This window comes from Protopterus annectens, chromosome 8.part1 (assembly GCF_019279795.1).
Source record: "Protopterus annectens isolate FY-2018-M chromosome 8.part1, PAN1.0, whole genome shotgun sequence".
Lineage (NCBI taxonomy): Eukaryota > Metazoa > Chordata > Ceratodontiformes > Protopteridae > Protopterus > Protopterus annectens.
Genome location: NC_056742.1, coordinates 120891308 through 120911446, shown reverse-complemented (window position 1 = coordinate 120911446; position 20139 = coordinate 120891308). Strand labels below are relative to the sequence as shown.

The 20139-nt window shown below is 36.8% G+C and overlaps 1 long non-coding RNA gene across 1 annotated transcript in view; it reads right to left on the bottom strand.

Annotated features, from left to right (window-relative positions):
* The window catches only part of LOC122810233, a 1589896-nt gene that overhangs the window by 45840 nt on the left and 1523917 nt on the right, over positions 1–20139 (bottom strand). The gene's annotated exons all lie outside the window — the stretch shown is intronic.

Sequence of the window (20139 nt, the reverse complement as noted above, 5' to 3'; positions counted from 1 at the left end):
ATTCCCTTTGGAAAAAACTCAGTTCCCACAAATTACCATGTTGATGGGAGCCCACTGACTTCTGAAGGGGCCATAAGAGATCTGGGCACCCAGGTCAACTCACCTCACCTTTAACCAGGGAAGTAAATATTGTGGGAAGAAATAGCCAGGGAATTGTTTTGGCTAGGCTTGTATAGGGCCTAGGGTCGATAGCCTAGTACCAACCTATGAACCTACGAACCACCACATTGCCACTGTGGTCCGAAAGTCCTTCTACGTGACATCTTATAACCAAAGGTTTCGCATCCAGGTAGAAAGAAGTCATCATCCCTCTCTACTCATTCCTTATTAGATCAATGATTGAATATAACGCCCTGTTTGGCATGTACCTGATCAGACACCTACAACAGCTGGAGAGGCCACAAAAGTACCTCACAAAACACATGTCCTATACGGACAGACTCAAGAACTTCAGCTGTTCTCAGTCTCTTATCGTCTACTTAGAGGTGACCTCTGCTTGACTTACAAAGCCACGTCCAACCCAGCCCTACATGAAATACTACACCTAAAGAAATCCCAATCCCCCCATGCCACACGCTCCAGAGATCACAACCTCATTACCACAATTAACAGAATATGCTGGGGGGACAGGTTCATTTTCCAAAGACTGGCCATACTCTGGAATAAGCTTCCCATTCATGTTAAGCAGAGCATCTCATTGGCCCTATTCAAGGGAAATCTTGATGAGTGGATGGGTAACAGAACGTTCACCCTCAGGGATCACTTCAGTTGCCCTACTGGGTAGGGGCACTGTGAACTAACATCAGGTGGCACGATGCCTGGGCAATTTTCTTTGGGCTAGGCTTGTAAAGGGTCTCCTCTCAAAAAGGGCTACTATTAGCTCAGTCGGACATTCCCGGTCAACAAATGTAAAATAAAATAAAATAAAAAAAAAAATCATGGACTGAAACGAAATACCAATAAACATATCATTGCATCCTTTGAGAAGCCATCTATCCCAGGACACTACTATATTGACATCAGTCCAGTAAGAATTGACCCAGTTGTTTGGGATTTGGTAACTTATGTTGACAGTGACTGAACTTTTGACAAACATGTGTCTATTGTTAACACAACCACCATAGATATCCAGGTGCCTGCGCTCACACCAAGTAGAATGCAAATACAAAACCAGCGTAGGCAAGGCTCCAGGTTCCAAGTAGTAAAAAAGCTTAATGAGCAACAGAAAAATCCATAAGATACACAAGCGCTTTCATTATAGGCTTCATCAGGTGTGATCAAGAGACATACAAATCGCATCTATTTAAATACAAATTTAAAAATCACATTACAAAAATGTTGAGAACTTACAGAAACATAGCATAAGAAATGAACTGTGAATATACTTTGTGTAAAATATAAAACTTAGTTAAAAATGACTGAAAACAATTAAAAACATAAATTTAGACCTGTTTATTTCTTACGTAATGGTCTAGATTTCAAAGTAGGTCTCAAGGGAATGCAATCATTTAGTCCATGTCCAGCATTAGCTCTCAGTTTAATAATCCATTGGGCTTCAAGCTCCTCTATTTACAGCTTAAAATCACCTTCCCTTTTACTTTCAAAATTCATACCTATAACCATAAAACTAAAACAATGGGTGGCATCAGTATTCACAACATGTTTTGCCAAAGCATTAAACACGCTTCTCTTGCCTATATGGTACAGACCTGTACCATATAGGCAAGAGAAGCATGTTTAATGCTTTGGCAAAACATGTTGTGAACACTGATGCCACCCATTGTTTTAGTTTTATGGTTATAGGTATGAATTTTGAAAGTAAAAGGAATTTTAAACAAAGTATATTCACAGTTCATTTCTTATGCTATGTTTCTTTAAGTTCTCAACATTTTTGTCATGTGATTTTAAATCTGTATTTAAATGGATGTGATTTGTACGTCTCTTGATCACAACTGATGAAGCCTATGGTGAAAGCGCTTGTGTTTCTTACGGATTTTTCTGTTGCTCATTAAACTTTTTACTACTTGGAACCTGGAGCCTTGCCTATGCTGGTTTTGTATTTGCATTCTAGGTGGTGTGAGCGCAGGCACCTGGATATCTGTGGTGGTTGTGTTAACAATTGTTCTTTTTTCTTTTCCACCACTATTTCTTGCAATATGGCTGCCAGGTTTGAAAACATTGAACTGGACTATACTCCTGTTTTTCAAAATGTGGCTGTATTTAATACTGAGTTGTTTTTATCTAAGGTAAGACAGCATGTTAATCCATTGCTTGATAGTGAGTTGGAAGTGGAGACAGAGGTGAGACCAAGTGTGGATTTTGTAATGTTAAGAAGTTATCTGTTTTCTTTGGAAAAAGAATTTTTCAAATTGAAAAGACTGCAATATCAGAAATTTCATATGGAGGCATGCATCAAGGAAGGTGTTATACCAAGAGGGCTGAGAGTGTTGAAAATGCCCTCTCAGGTAAACTGTGAATCAACTCTGCTTGCTGCATGGCAGAGATTAAACATTAATACTAGCATGAGTTATCTGTAACTCTTGGCTGATTCAGCTGAACGAGAGATAGAGCTGGCTTTGAATTCTGTTAAAAATAAGCACTCTGAACTGTATCAACGTTTTACTGCTGATATACTAGAAAGATATGTTCGAGAGACGCTAGAAGGTATCAGCATTTATTCAAGGAAACTTTTACAGATTAAGTTGAAGAAACTCCAAAGGGACAAACGGGATTTTGCTGCTGGAAATATTTTTACATGGCTGCGTTACACTGAGGATCCTCAAGGTGGCACTAATGCGAGTGGAAGAAATGTTGAAACCCATTCACATGCATATGTTGCAGACGTGAGCGCTACTGTCAGTTCTACTGGTAACTCGTTGGTTCCTATTTCAGAAACGTCCATGCTGCAAGACGGAATAGAGATACAACCAGATGTTCGTAAAAAAACATTATAACTACAGCATAAGTTCATAGCGCAGATGTAAGAACATCTCCTGTTCGTGATGCAAATTTGGATTCTTTTTTACGTGTATCTTGCCCCCAGAACATCGTTTTTCCACTTGCAATGAGAGAGAGAGATCTACATTGAGAGGAGGTGGGCAGCAGAGGGGCAGGAGCCAGGTGAGGAACAAACGGAAGTACGAGGAGACAGGGGTGAGTTCATACAACATAAAGAAAGCGTTTATGAATGCAAGGACTTAGTTCTGAACTTGTCCCAGCATGTTTTAACTCAAGATAAACTTTCAGTCCTTAATAAAGGGCTTTTTTTTATTCCCAGCACAGATTCAAACATTTCTGATGTCGCTTTGGACAGTAAATTGTTTGCTCGCAATTTGATATATAAATTGATGTTTAGGGGGGAAGGGGTAGATAATATTGCAGATAATACGATTAATATATTTAAGAAACCTAGCAATTTTATTCCTAAACTAAATCCTTTAGTGCAAGCTTTTGAAGAACTGTGTATTAATGATGTGTATAATTTATATCATCAGCAACATAAAAAAAGTTTTAAAAATTTTAAACAGTTTTATTTCAAGTAAAACTGAATATGTAGCTCTCCAGGGTTTAGAAAATGATCAGGCAATCGTGATTCGACCTGCTGACAAAGGTGGACAAATAGTTTTAGACAGAGAAAAATATGATGCAGCTATGTATACGATGCTGACTGACAGTACTTTTTACACTATAGTTACAAGAGGGAGAGTTAATGAAGTAATAAAAGATGTAGCCATCAAAGTTAAAAAGATTAAACATCAATGAATTATTGATGAGAATTTATGTCAATATTTTATTGTTGTAACCCCCCTTATTCCTTTGATACAAGGTTTACCAAAGTGCATAAGGATAGTTCAAATCCCCCCATGAGACCAACCGTAGCTAGGACCTAATGGTTTACTGAACCTATCTCTATATAAATATATATATATATATATATATATATATATATATATATATATATATATATATATATTGAAAAAATGTTAAGACCTATTTTGGATAATTCAGAATACATATTAAGAGACACTGAACATTTTCTTAAGGATCTCTACTTGTATACTTCACAGTTAACATCAAGGAAACAGTTTTTGTTAGTCACGTTAGATGTAGTCTCACTATTTACGACTATTCCAAATGATAAAGGCATAGATTATGCCAGAAAATATGTAGAATTAAATTCTTGCCTTGGTGGGAATAAGTTGGTTCAAATTAGAGAACCTTTGCGCCTAGTATTAAGAGAACAATATATTTATGTTTAGAGACTCTATTTATTGGCAAGTCAACGGAGTGGCAATGGGCACTCCATGCGCAAATAGTTATGCTAATGCAGTAATGGCCACATGGGAGAGAGAACACCTGTTAGGGGGTCCCTTTAATGCTAATATTTTATTTTTTAAAAGATTTGTAGATGACCTTTTCCTATTATGGAAGGTACACCTGACATGTTGTTAGATTGTGTGAAATATTTGAACAACAGTACAGATTTTCTGACTTTTACAGTACAATGGTCAGATATAAGTATTGATTTTCTAGCTGTAACTATGTACAAAGATGACAATGGCATGTTGAGCACTAAACTTTATAGGACAGCATGTAGAGTGAATCATGTACTCAACAGAGATAGCATGCATCCACAGTACATTTTTAGGAATGTTATTCAAAATCAACTTTATAGAGCTTCCAGGTTAAACATTAGTAATACAGACTTCCAAAAACAGGTATGCACTACTGGTACGGAATTAACTGAATAGGGGATATGAAAGTGAGATGGTAGAGAAAGGAGTATTGAATGTCTTGGACACGAGAACTACTAGAGCTAAACATTATTTTTCTGAGCCAGTGCAAGATAGAAGTAATTATAGAAGTAGAAGTTTCAGTAAAGTACGGATGTCCTTAGCATATTCGAATAATATTCATCAGTATACTAGCATCATTAAGAAGAAATGGAATATACTGACAACGAGCAAACATGTCAGTAGATTCATAGATTCTGTTCCACAATTTGTCTTTAGAAATAAAAAATCCCTTAGGAGACACCTATGCACTCCCAAAGGTAATTATAATTTTAGAATACAAGGGAATACTAAGCCATGTAACCACTGTTCTTTTTGTTAATATATTAACAGTGGCACTAGTTTTTTACACCCAGATACAGGTGAAATGTTCAAATTTAATATTAAGGCCACCTGTACAAGTATGCATGTAGTATATATGGCTGTGTGTAAAGTCTGCAAGAAGTTTTATGTCAGTAAAACCGACAGAATGTTGAAAGACAGGATTAGAGAACACTTGTACCATATAGGCAAGAGAAGCATGTTTAATGCTTTGACAAAACATGTTGTGAATACTGATACCACCCATTGTTTTAGTTTTATAGTTATAGGTATGAATTTTGAAAGTAAAAGGGGAGGTGATGTTAGGCTGAAAACAGAAGAGCTTGAAGCTCAATGGATTATTAAATTGAGAGCTAATGCTGGACATGGACTAAATGACTGCATTCCCTTGAGACCTACTTTGAAATCTAGACCATTACGTAAGAAATAAACAGGTCTAGATTTATGTTTTTAATTGTTTTCAATCATGTTTATCTAAGTTTTATATTTTACACAAAGTATATTCACAGTTCATTTCTTATACTAGGTTTCTTTAAGTTCTCAACATTTTTGTCATGTGATTTTAAATTTGTATTTAAATGGATGTGATTTGTATGTCTCTTGATCACACCTGATGAAGCCTATGGTGAAAGCGCTTGTGTGTCTTATGGATTTTTCTGTTGCTCATTAAACTTTTTTACTACTTGGAACCTGGAGCCTTGCCTACACTGGTTTTGTATAAACATGTGTCTATTATTGTAAGAAAATACTTTTATATTGCACAGCTTATAAACAAAGGGATTGTGTCTATATGTAGAGATGTCATTGTGCCCCTTTACTCAGCCCTCATTAGGCCAGTCATTGAATATAATGCCCCCTTTGGCATGTATCTGTTCAAACACATGTATGAACTGGAATGCCCACACAGACAGCTTGCTACAAGGTCTAAACAACATGCCCTACATGTAGCAACTTAAAGCCCTGTCACTGTACTTGGTATCCTAGAGAATGGTAAGACGTAGCCTGTGTCTGGTATACAATACATACTTCAACCCATTACTGATGGATTTACTGCACATCAGCAAGTTAAATGTTATCAGACATACTCTTGTCTATGGATCTTAACCTCTTCTACAACATCAACAGAGTGGTTTGGAGTCACAGACATATCTCGCAGAAGATACCACTGTAGTGGAACAGACTCTCCATCCAAATAAAACAAAGTTCATCTCTGTCCATATTCAAGCGTATCTCATATCTATGGGTAGGAAACAAAATATTTTTGCCATAACTGACCTCTGTACTACTAATGGACAAAGGTAGCTCCTGAATGCTTTATCCCATGCATGGGATCCCTCATATTATCAATGGTATGATCCCAGTTACTCTCATTAGGGGTAATGTATAATTATAGACCATGGGATGGGTAAGGCCAATCTGTAATCATATGGGATATGTTATTTTGAGCACAAAAAGGGAAACTGGCTAGGCTTAAAATGGCCCACAACAGTAGTTAGCCTAGTACTTACCTATGAACCTATAAAAAAAAGCTGGTAGATGTGACTAAAAGTCAGATTGTTGCTTATGCAGGCGCATACCACTTTTTACATGCAAGATTGTGGTTCAGTGGGGAACGAGGACTTAATCTTTCCCAACTGTTCTTGAATCTCAGAGTTGGTATGCATAAATAGAAAGGGGTGTGGGGGTGCAGGTAAAACAAATAAACCAGTATTATCCTAGCTACCATTATTTTTACCTTTTACCTTAGAAAGAAACTTTCTGTAATACTATCATTATTCAGACAAGTATGTCTGAACTTAGTGACGGCCAACAGGGTTTTGGTTAATGCATTGCAAAAGTAAATAGTTTCTTTCTTTTTGCAATCTCACCTGTGTTTTGATGCTTGTGCATCTCAATAAATATATATATATATATATATATATATATATATATATATATATATATATATATATATATATATATACACATATATATATATATATATATATATATATATATATATATATATATATATATATATATTTATATATATATACATATACATATATATATATATCTATCACCAAATATTGAGCATTCAAAATACTGATACTAAAAACCTGAAACATATGACACTGAATATGAAAACACGGAACAAAAACACCACTACATAACAAATCTGGCCATATATGACTTACCAAAAAAAAAAAAAGAACAACCAAAAGAACTAAAGGGGCAAAGACCACCCTCAGTACCTAACATGGGGGCTTCACCCCTACATCCCCTTACTTATACATATACTATCTTCATGGTCACACAACCACCAAGTAACAGCAATCATACAAACATAAACCTTTCCCAGAATACATTCAGAATGTCGAATATTTTGACTGTCCAATCTAAAAAGCTCCAGCAGAAAAAGTTGAAACTCAGAACATCAACAACATGCAAATATGTGATATGCAGAGGTTGTAAGCCCCTCTGCACTCCACACTCCCTTATACATTCCAACTTTGAGATCACACTACAGTGGCAGAAGGCGAAAACTCAGTCCCCACTGTACTGTGATCTCAGACAACAGTTACTGCTGCTAAATACGGTCAACGGTCGAGGTTTTGATTTTTGACCTTTTGGAGTCAAATCTTCTGTGATTCAGCATTCAGAATGTTATGTGTTCTGAATGGATCCCTCCTTTTCCATAGACTATTTCAGCAAAGCAGCTGCTGTTGATGAAAAGTGACACTGCTTTTCATCTTTGGAAAAATAAGTAATTAAACAATTTGCCATGCAAGTGTGTGTGTGTGTGTGTGTGTGTGTGTGTGTGTGTGTGTGTGTGTGTGTGTGTGTGTGTGCATATGTGTGTGCACATCAGTACCCATACCCAACTACAGATATATGTGCTTCAAGTTTAGTTTCTGTCAGAAACAATTTACTAAGAAGGCAGAAAATAAAACACAGTCTTACTACTCAGAGTCAGACGTAAATTCCTTTGGCTCCTACCTGCTTAAATATGATGTACCTCAAGGCTTAATTCTGGGTCCTTTTTACTCACAGTATATATGTGTTCATAAGACAGGTTATGGCCAGAAGGGGTAGCTGCTATCTATTTTATGATTACTTTATTCAGCTTTACCTCTCCTTTTCTCCTGAAAATGTGCCTGATTTTATTTTGAAAGGCTGCTTTAATTCCATCTTTAATTAGATGATGCATAACTGATTGAAACCTGGCTCAGTGAAAACTATAACAATGCTGGTTCATGCTACAATCTTGTCTGTTGAATCCTTGTCTCTTCCTACCACTGATCATCTAGGGTGGGAATTGTCTGGAATATCTATCACATGTTCGTGATCTGTGCACTGTTCTTGACTGACATTTAAGAACCAGGTGTCAGCTACCATTAGGGCATTGTAATTCCATTTGAAGAATATGGCACAAATAAATGCTATTCACCAACTTTGGATGTTTGGACAGTGGTAAATTCCCTAGTGTCATCCCATTTTGACAATTGCAATGTTTTTCACTTTGGACAGCCTGCACTTGGATCACCGCCAGGCTTTTCACAAGTATATCTAGAAAAAGTCATATTACGCCTGTGCTGTGAGATCTGTGTTGGATGATGGTACTGGCCAGTGTATATTTAAGATTCTTACTCTAACCTTCTGTGCCCTATATTCATGTCATCATTTGTGGTTTGCTGGCTGTCCCAAGGACTTGCTTAGAGACATGCTGGAATTTAATTTTCCTGTCTTGCACCAGTCCTTTGGAAACAGTTGGCATGAATGATTTGGCTTGTGAGATAGAATCTGAGGGATCTCCTAAAATAAGCTTATCTATTTAGGAGCATCTCCTGTGAGTGTGGTTGTGACATGCACATGAATTGTAGAATAATACATTTCTAATGGTTCAATTTTTTTGTGTGATTTTGCATTAAATGTGTATTTTGCTTTGAAGTACTTGTTTTAATTACACACATTATTTATTTGCTGGTGTTCAAGTATGTACATGCTGGCAATTACATATTGTATTTTAAATAAATAAATAAATAAATAAATAAACAGAACAAAAAAATCATTTAAGAGTAGCTTAGTTATTCCATACTTTACACTTCTATGCATGTTTCTCTGCATTGCCATGGTTAACTGTCACAAAGCCAGCAGATTTATACAAACAGGAAGTAATTGATTTAAAAAGGACATCTGTTTATCTGCATAAAAAAAACTTTACCTAATTAGTAACAATCTGTCCACCTCGATAAAGTATCACTGAATCACTCTTATAAAAGACCCACTCCACTCTGAAGCTTGCCCTCAAATGATCAAAACACATTAGGCAGCAAAGCCATGATTGTGGACTGGACTTGTTAACCTGTGCCTAGAGGCCATGCCTAGAGGGGACTCCAAGGGCTAGTTCTAGTGGAGTCCATGTTCTACTCATGCAAACTGTTATAATGAATGCATGTCAGGAGTGAAAAAGCATTGAAGCACAGAACGTCATGTCAAGCACAGATAAAGGGCTGTGAGTAGAGAGTATCTGCAAACAATTTAAATGAAACTTAATAAGTACAGCTGGGATAGTGTTCTGAACACCAAATGGCCAAAGATAAGTCAGTCAGAAAATTTTTAAGCATTGATAATTTTTTGAGCTATTACTGTGTCACTGTCACTCGTGTGTGTGTGTGTGTGTGTGTGTGTGTGTGTGTGTGTGTGTGTGTGTGTGTGTGTGTGTGTGTGTGTGTGTGTGTGTGTCTGTGCATGTACATGCATGTCAGAGAGAGAGAGAAAGCGAGAGAGACAGAAAGTTAATACCACACAGTTTTCTTGCTGTGAATCATAACTGCATAAGTAACTTTGTCTCTAACAAATACTAGAGAACTGACATATACTGAATTGATAGTATGATTACTTAAAATTATAAGCCTTTAAATACCTTAATTGTTGGCTGGATAACCCTCACTTTCATTTAAACATCACCTTGAATTTTTCATGAGACATTAAATGGAGGTATGTGACAAAATAAATAGATTACTACATCACAAAGCTAGACGGATGTTTTGAAAGTATAACTGCAGGAATAGTCTAATGGATGAAAATAAAATACAGAAATAAAGGCTCCCACCACTTTAACAGTTGTAACTTCTTCTGTCACACATTAACGGTACTTCTTAAAGTAACACAGGATACACACAACAATGCAGAAAGATTTCCTTTCCGTTTTGATAATTGGTTAAATTGGACCTAATACAGGAGCAAGGGGGCACTTTTGCCCAGGAAAATCCATGGCTCAGACAAATAACAAAACAACAATAATTCAGCAAAGTACCACATGGGATGATGCAAAAACTAAATGCCTTGACCAAGCAAAGGCTAGGGAATACATTTTTAGCAGCAACTAATGAGTCATCATCTAATCTATTATAAAGGAAGAAACTAGAAACAAAAACAGTGTGATACCGATTAAAATTAGTACAGTTAAACAGCAATAATCGCAAACCCCAGTGACAGGATCTAATATTTTAAAAGAAGCCAAACTCAGAATCAGGGATAAATGCTGTTGAAAAGAAAATTACACTTCATGGTATTATCTATGTGGCCCAACTAATAATATATTAATTGCAAAATTGTTGTTCTTAACATGTTTTTTGTAAAATTTTCGAGTTTTTCTACTGGAAACTACACTAAAAATGGGCATCAACCCAGTCGGACTTTCCTGGTAACCAAATATACAATAAATAAATGTTATATATATATATATATATATATATATATATATATATATATATATATATATATATATATATATATAGGAAAATAAGGCTTACCCTAAATTTGCACTTCACTACTTAAGCCTTCTGTATTGTAATAGTTACAATTACATCATTAGCAATAGAATGGTAAAATGATCAGACAATATAAAATAAATAAACCAGTATTATCCTACTCACCATTACTTTTCCCTTTGTCACCTTCACTCAAAGAAGGAAGTTATAAAACCAACTCCATCTCAGCAAAATGATGTTCTATGCAGTACGAAGGATAGTTGCTGTAAATAATACTCTCTGAAGCACACAGACATGCACGCACGCACACACACACACACACACACACACACACACACACACACACACACACACACACACACACACACACACACATATATGCAATCACACTTGCATATATATATGCTTTCAACATGTTTCATCATGAGTATAAACAATATAATGTTTGATAAATAGCAAAGGGTCGAAAGAAGAAACATACTGTAAGCAGCAAAAATCTGCAGCCAGTACAGACCCTCTGCATTTCTCGCTCCTTGTATGTTATCATACTGACCAGAACATTTTATAGATGCTTAAATATTCACTTGTACTAAAGGACTGAACATCTGCTGCATGAAATTACAGGCCCCAGTGCTTAGATTGCAGTCACTGCTGGTCAGCTCAGAACTACACTTTGATCTGCAAAAAGTTCTGTATCTGTCAGCAGCCAGACAAGATCCTCTCTGTCAAGGTGATCCTTGTGAAACTTCACTGTGCTCATCGGCCTTAGGCATAGGCCAACTAGGCGGACTCCCAGGATGCCGCTCTATCAGGGTGGCTTTTTCAGTAATCTGGATTATATAGGTAGACTAGGATGGGGGCTCAGGGTGGCATTAGGGGGAGCTGTGGAAACCTTTTACCTAGGGCACCAGTTGACCAAAGGCCAGTCTTGACCATGCTGAATAAACACAGAATATTCACTGTTGAGTTATGTATAACTCTTCTGTCTTAGAAAAATGACTTTGACTGTATTTTATTTAGCACTATCAGCCGAAGTATATTGTTTACCCTACGGCATGTTAGCCATTGTGTCTGCATTGAAATATCAGCAATAATGTAACTTGTATTTAATGTTTACTTCAAATACATGCTTTTCTAAATGTAATAAATTGAAAACAGCAAAGGAGAAGGCAATAGGCAACAATGTCAGAAGGCAGAAACATTCTGTTATATTTTACTCATCAGGACAGGAGCTCATCGGAAGTGCAGCTGAGTAAGTATATTCAACATAACAGATTTTCAAAAAGTATGTTAAATTGCTGCAAGAATTCATTAAATTAACTGCTTTTAGCTTGAGCTGGATGCCACTGTCCCAACTTTATCTTTTTCAGTAACTGGAAATCCCTAAGGATGTATAAATGGAGTCTTAAACTGTGACCATTACAGGGAGTCTGGCTATAAAAGACAAAGTGCCATGCTTCCACAACCCAGGAAAACGAAGAAAGAGAAAATGTTCCAACCAAATATTACTGGGATAGGCTAATGAATCTATAACAACCTAAAGCAAGGTTATGTAAAAGAAATCAAACAGTAAAAGTAACTGCTTTGACTATACCATCAACCATCTCCTGCAACACCTGCATGATGAAAGAAATCTTGGCTGGCATGTTCTATCAAAAAAAAAAAAATTAGTTATATTAAAGGACTTCAGCTTAGACCTGTTAGGTCCCAAACAGACAGAGGCTACTAGGCTTGTACATCACCATGGTTTCTTCCTCCCTCAATTAAATACCTTTGCAATGCAATATAACCCAGAAACAAACAAGCATATACTGGAACTCAGATAACAACTATCCCTACAGTTATATGGCTAAATATTCCTCCTAATTCACTAAGTGATTATTGCCCATTTACTGTTGCCATTTCATTCAAAACTCCCAAACCACATCAGAACATTATTCAATTAAGATAATTCCCTGAAACTAGATAGAAACAATTACTAACTGGCTTACAATCAGTCTGGGTGCCTCTCTGTCTAGAATGTGACACCAGCAAGGCTCTAGACCTATTTATGAACATCTTAACATTTATACCCAGCAAAGGTTACCCACTCAAGAGCAAACGAGTAAGGGGCACAGGTAGTAATTACCCTTGGATAACCTTCAAATCAAGCCTTCAAACCCTGTGACCCAGTTTGAAAAAATGGATGTCATCAGCTGTACTGTCAGTTTAAAATCAAGCCTCATGTCCATAAACATTAGGGTGCCTGCAAAATATTAAACTACTATACAAACCAAACTGTAAAAAGTCACACAGACTAGTACAGGAGGGTCGAGGTATCACACAGTGAAGACTCTGGATTGGCTGGATCTTTCTTACAGTTTGTACTGAATGCTTTGTCTATGTGAACTTTTACCCTTCCATTTGTTTTATATATATATATATATATATATATATATATATATATATGTGTGTGTGTGTGTGTGTGTGTGTGTGTGTGTGTGTGTGTGTGTGTGTATATATGTATATATGTATATATATATATATATATATATATATATATATACATATATATATATATATATATATATATATATATATATATGTATATATATATATATATATATATATATATATATATATATATATATAAATATATATATATAATATATAAATATATATATATATATATATATATATATATACATATGTATATGCATATATATATATATATATATATATATATATATACATATATATGCATATATATATATATATATATATATATATGTGTGTGTGTGTGTATGTGTGTGGGTATAAATGTGTGTATATGTATATACACTCACACATACATAAATTTAATAATCGGCTGGCATACTTTGGAGGATTGGCTCACAGGTTCATAGGTAAGTACTAGGCTAGCTGAATGGTTTGTCTATGTGACCTTTTTATCCTTTGGGTTAGATGTTAGTTGGGATATCTGAAGGCACCCTAATGTTTATGGACATCAGGCTTGATTTTAAGCTCTGTGTTTCTAATGTATAGCCAAACAATTTACTTAAGCTGTACTGAAATGGTAAAAAATAAGTCTGAAACATGGCTTGCCTACAGCTAGTGGGATTTGGCTTTCTTAGCCTGAATGTACCCATAAAGACTTAAAAAGTAAAAAGTCATGGGCATTCATAAGCCATATAGCTGAAAAACCCTTAAAGGTCATTTGCATATTTTATTTATTTTTATTTATTTTTTTTATTTTACATTTGTTTACCGGGATAGTCCGACTGGACACAGGTCCGTTTTCAGCGCAGGCCCGGGGAGAAAACCTCCACAAATAATTACTTTACATTCTCTTGGTTAACATTACCAGTAAGACAGAACCTTAGTTAACATTAGTATGATATAAGACAGTATTCATGGAGACAGTTACAAAGTTAGTTACATTACAATAGTAATATTTGCAGATAGTTACAAAGTTAGTTACATTACAATAGTAATATTTGCAAGGTACGGGATATTTTGGCTCAGAGTACAGTATGCTTGTTGAATATGGATAAAAACAGTAGTTTAATATGAGATTTGTAGAAGTATTTGCTAAAATTGGTGCAAAAAGGGGTAAGATGGTAGAGCATAATTGGTGTTATAGCTTTGTGTCACTAAGCTATTAGTGGTTGAGGACAATGGTGTTTGTTTAAGTGAGTACTAATAGTCGTGACTTGTTTGGTCTAGCCTGGGGGAAGACATGGACATTGCCAGTTTTGCATAAAATGTGATTTGATGTTTTTTTTTTGAAGAGGGACAGTGAGGATATTGAGGTTAGGTGACTGGGTAGGAGGTTCCAGGTTTTAGCAATACAGCAGGCGTAAAGGGATTTGCCAGCTTCATTTTTGTGCTTGGTGACCTTTATGTGGTTTTGTTGTATTGATCTTAGGTTTCTGGAGGGAGTATAGTGTTGAATTAATTGCTGCAAGGCTGGGGTTTTCATAGGAAGGTAGTAAAGCTTATGGACAGTGGTGAGTTGGTTGAGTAGAAGGATTTGGGGTAACTCAAGCCAGTTGAGTTGCTTGAGGGATTGGCAGTGATGGGACCTATATGTGGCTTCATTAGCAAATTTGGCAATTTTGTTGTAGCATGATTCAATTTTTGAAAGTTCTGCTTGGTGAAGGTTTGTTAAGATTGGGGAGGCATACAGAAGTATAGATAACAGATGAGTTCTGGCTATGGTGGCTTTTGTGTGTCTGGTGATGTAGTTGTGGTTTCTATAGAGGAGTCCGATCTTTTTATTGACTTTCTTAATTGTTTGAGAGATATGGATGTCATATTTAAGTTTATTATCAATTACTACTCCTAACAGCTTGGTGTGAGGTGTAGGTGTAATGGTAGTGTTGTTTTTGGATATTATTGAAAAGTTATTGTTTATGGGGGGGATCTACTTGGGCTAAAAAGAATAAGTTGAGTTTTCTTTGGGTTAAGTAACAATTTGATGTTTGTGAACCATTCTTCGGCAAGGGTAAAGTTATTTTGTGTTATAATTTGGAGTTCATCAAGGGTACTAGCAGCACTTATTATAGTGGTATCATCTGCGTATTGGACTATTGAGGCAGAGCGTAGGGATGGTGCTATGTCATTAGTAAATAATGAGAATAATAGTGGGCCAAGGATGGATCCTTGTGGTACACCAATGGTTATTGGGAGTAGGGGCGACAGTTGGTTTACCCAGAGAACAGCTTGTTGTCGGTTAGATAAGTAGCTACTGAACCAGGATAAGGTGGAAGAGTTTATGTTAAGAGTGGCAAGTTTTTCTAGTAGTAGACTGTGGTTCACCATATCAAAGGCTTTTGATAGGTCTAGGAATACTGAGGATACAAACAGGCTGTTGTTTCTGTGGGTATTAATATTATTTGAGAAGGATAGCAATGCTGTGGTAGTACTGTGTGATGGTCTGAATCCATGTTGGGATTGTGATAATAGATTGTTGTGAAGCAGAAATTTCATTAGTTGTGAGTGGACTACTCTCTCTAGAATCTTTGATAGGGGTGATAGTATTGCAACAGGGCGGTAGTTAGTAAGTTCAAGGGATTGTCCCCCTTTATGTAATGGTATTATGTGTGATATTTTCCAAGATTTAGGTACTTTGGATTCAGTTATAGATCTGTTGATGAGAATGGATACAGGATAGGCTATGGCCTCTGCAGTGATTTGTAGGAATTCTGCTGGTAGTTTGTCTACTGCTGGGGTTGTTGGCTTCAGTTTTTTGAGGAGTTTGGTAATAGTTTTAGTTTTGACTGGTTCTAGGGAAAAATTATGTGTATTATCATCTGAGTTGGAGGGGTGTGGGTTGTAGTTGATGTTGTGTGAGAGCTAGTTGTTTGGGTATTGGCTAGGGCTTGGATGGTTTCAGTAAAGTATTTGTTAAAGTGGGTGGAGATGTTATGTAGATTGTTTGGTAGTATAGGGGCAGGAGTGATAGGTTTTCCAGGGTGTAACAGGTTGTTAATTGATGCCCAAAATTTTTGAGGGTTGTGAGAGTGTTTTTCCTGCAGTTTTTTATAGTATGTAGTTTTGTCAATTTTTATGTGTTTTTTGGCTTGATTCCATAGTTCATGATATTTTTGTTTTAGACTTGGGGTTTTGTGTTTATGGAATTGCAGCCAGGCTTTGTCTCTTTCTTTCATTAGGGATTTGGTGTCTTTAGATAGCCATGGTGCAAGGTTGGTTTTAATTCTAGTGGTTCTAGGTGGAGCATGGGAGTCTAAGATGTTCAGAAAGGTTGTGCTGAAGTATTCTACAGCTTCATTTAGTGGTAAGTATTTTAGCGGAGTCCATATACATGATTTGAGTGAATTTATCAAGTTTTGAGCTATAAAGTACTTTTTGTTTCTTATTACCCTGATAGCTGGCTGTTTATTTATTTGGGGTCGATTCCTAATTAGGTATGTTGGCTGATGATCACTAAGGCTGTCAGGGAGACATCCTGAGAGATGGACTTGAGTGGGGTTGGATACTAGTATCCAGTCTAGGATTGATTGTCGCTTTGAGGTTTTGTCTATTCTTGTAGGGCTATTAATAATTTGGGTAAAACCATGGAGGTTTATATGGGTGGTGGGGTTGTGATTGTTACAGTGAAGCCAGTCTATGTTAAAGTCACCTGCCAGAATGGTTTCCTGTGGATGAGTGATTTTCATCCAATTTAGTAGGTTTTCGAGTTCATTATTGTTGTTGCCTGGTGGTATATAGCCTCCAGCTAATAAGATTTGTTTATTGGGGTTAAGTTTGAGTGTAGCTAATATTAGTTCTATATTTTGGATTTCTAGAGTGTTGTATTCAATTTGTTCTATTGAGAGGTGGCTTTGGAAAAGGATGGCTACACCCCCTCCTTTTTTGCTTGGCCTATCTTTGCATATGATATTATAGCCAGGGGCAGTTATTTCATTACTGTGGTGGATGGGCTTAAGCCAAGTTTCAGTGAGTACTACAATGTCGGGTTTGTGTAGTGCTAGTAGGGCATGTAGAGCATGTGTCTTGTTGAGAATGCTTCTTATATTAATGTTTAGAAGGAGTAGGGATAAGTTAGGCTGGATATATATTGGATTGGGGTTAGTTGGGTAAGAGCTATTGCAGGTGTTGGGACCTGGATTTGGGTGAATGTTACCACAGCATGAGAGTTTTTGCAGTATGTGGATGAAGAGTTTGTTTAGTTTATGAGTTAATTTGGTTATTTTATTGTGTGAGTTAGTTTGGAGTTTATAGGTATTAATCCCATAAATATAAGAAGGTGATGTAGAGGGGTAGAGGTCACTTAGAGTTATTGGTGAAGATATAATAATGGAGGTGGTTGTAGTTGAGTCAGTTTGCCATGGTGGTAGAGGGCTGATATACAGATGTGTGTGATATGATGAGCACAGGGATAGGAGGAAGAGAGAGGAGAGGCCTACTGAGTGTAATAGGGTAAGTGGAAGGTGTTTGGTTGAATTTTGGACCATATTGTTCAGTTGTGAAGGTGGGTTATGGACTAGGATTGGGCTAAGATATGGTAGAGGTTGAGTTTGAACAATGGAGTGTGTTCTATAATATGGAAGTGTAAGGATGGAGTTAGATTGTAGGGTGTGGTGTCAATTTGAATTTTGTAGAGAAGGATGTGATTGGCTGTAATAATGTGAGGGGTGGGCTGTGTAGAGATGGATGGGATGGGATGTAGTAATGTGAGGGGTAACTAACTGTACTATGTGATAGGATAGCTGTGTTGGGGGAGTGGTTAGAGGTGTGGTGTGTACCTATAAATATAATTGATGTGGGGGTGGGTGGGAATGGGGGTAGGGTAGAGGAGCGAACGGAGCGGGGACAAACCGAACCAGTCCCGCACTAGCAAAAACAATCAGCTCCACAGGTAAGTGTGTTATTAATGTAGCTTTGTGGAAATGCTGTTGGTCAATTAATTTAAGTGTAGAGTACCCTAGTTCAATGGGGTTTGTTAGCTGCTCTGACAGTAACTTCTTGACTATTTCTTAGAGAGTTATGACTATATCTAGTGAGAAGTGTTTTACTTTTTTCCCCTTTAGTTTAAGATTCTGATTCCCCATTTACAAGGGGCAGCTAGGAGAGAGGGTTAGCTGGACTATACTGCCATCTTGTGGATAAAGAGAGACAGCACACTCTCTAGTGGAGGGTGAGTAAATAGTTATATGAGGGCTAGGTTTTTTAGGCGGATGGATGGTCTGGGCAGTGTGCAAGCCAGTTAGTTAACAGTTTCAGGGGAGAAATGCATTTATACTACAATAGGTTGATGTACTTTTTGTTAAAAACACTTGACAATTGGAGGTCAAATATATCCCACAGTCCTTCAGTACAGGCAGTTTAAAGCATCATACAGTGAAGAGTCTACCTTGGATGCATCTTTCTTACAGTTTGTACTGAATGATTTGTCTTTGTGACCTTTTTAATCTTTGATTTAGATGTTAATTGGGATATTTTCAGGCACCTTAATGTTTATGAAAAGTAGATATGATTTTAAGATCTCTATTTCTACAGTAAAGCCAAACAATCAACGTATGCTGAATTGAGTAAGTCAGAAAAAAATCCACATTGTGGTATGTGTACATTTAGAGGAGTATGTCTATAAGGTGTCAGTTTCATATGTCCCATGAGCCTCCACTATGGCAGGTTTAAAACAATTTACAATGAAAACTCTACTGGGACTTTTTTTGCAGTTTGCACTGAAAGGTTTGTCTGTGTGACATTTTTAATCTTTGAGTTTGATGTTAGTTGGAATATTTTGTAGGCATCCTAACTTTTATGGACATCAGATTTGATTTTACGCTCTATTTTTCTAAAGTATAGCCAAACAATCCACTTATGTTGTACTGACATGGTCAGAAAAATCTGAAACTTGGCATGTCTACAGCTGGCGGGGGTTGGCTTTATTGACCTGAATCTATTCATAAATACTTAAAAAGTAAAAAAATCATAGACATTCAGAAGTCATGTAACTGAAACACTGCTATGTCCTTAAGAAGTCATTTGCATATATCCTATAAGCTTCCAGTATGGTAGGTTTTAAGTACTACACAGTGAAGACTCTAGCTTGGCTAAGTCTTTCTTTCAGTTTGCACTGAATGATTAGTCTATGAGACCTTTTACCCTTCCATTTGTTTTGTGTGTATGTGTGTGAGTGTGTGTGTGTGTGTGTGTGTGTGTGTGTGTGTGTGTGTGTGTGTGTATGTATACATTCACACATACATAAATTTACTAATCGGCTGGCATGCTTCGGAAGAGTGGCTCACAGGTTCATAGGTAAGACCTGGCTAGCTGCCCTTGCAGGCCATTTAAGCCTAGCCAGTTTCCCTTTTTGTGCTCTAATTAACCAGTCCCATTTGGTTAGAGATTGTCTTTACCTATCCCACGATCGATAATTATATGCAACTCCTAATGAGAATAACTGGGAGCATATCATAGATAATTTGAGGGGACCTATGCATGGGATAAAGCATTTAAGAGCTGCCTATGTCCACTAACACAGCAGGGCTCAATACTGGGGTAAATTTTCTGTTTCCCATCCATAAATCTAAGTTGCACTTGAATATGGACAGGGATGAGCACTGTTTTATGTGGAAGGGAAGTATATTCTAAAGCAGAGGTATCTTCTGTGAGACATACCTGTCCCTCCAAACCATTCTGCTGATGTTGAAAAAGAGGTTTAGATTCCTAGACTGAGTATTTCTGATCCCATTTGACTTGTTGATCTACAGTAAATCCATCTGTACTGGGTTGGAGGATGACTTGTATGCCAGACCCAG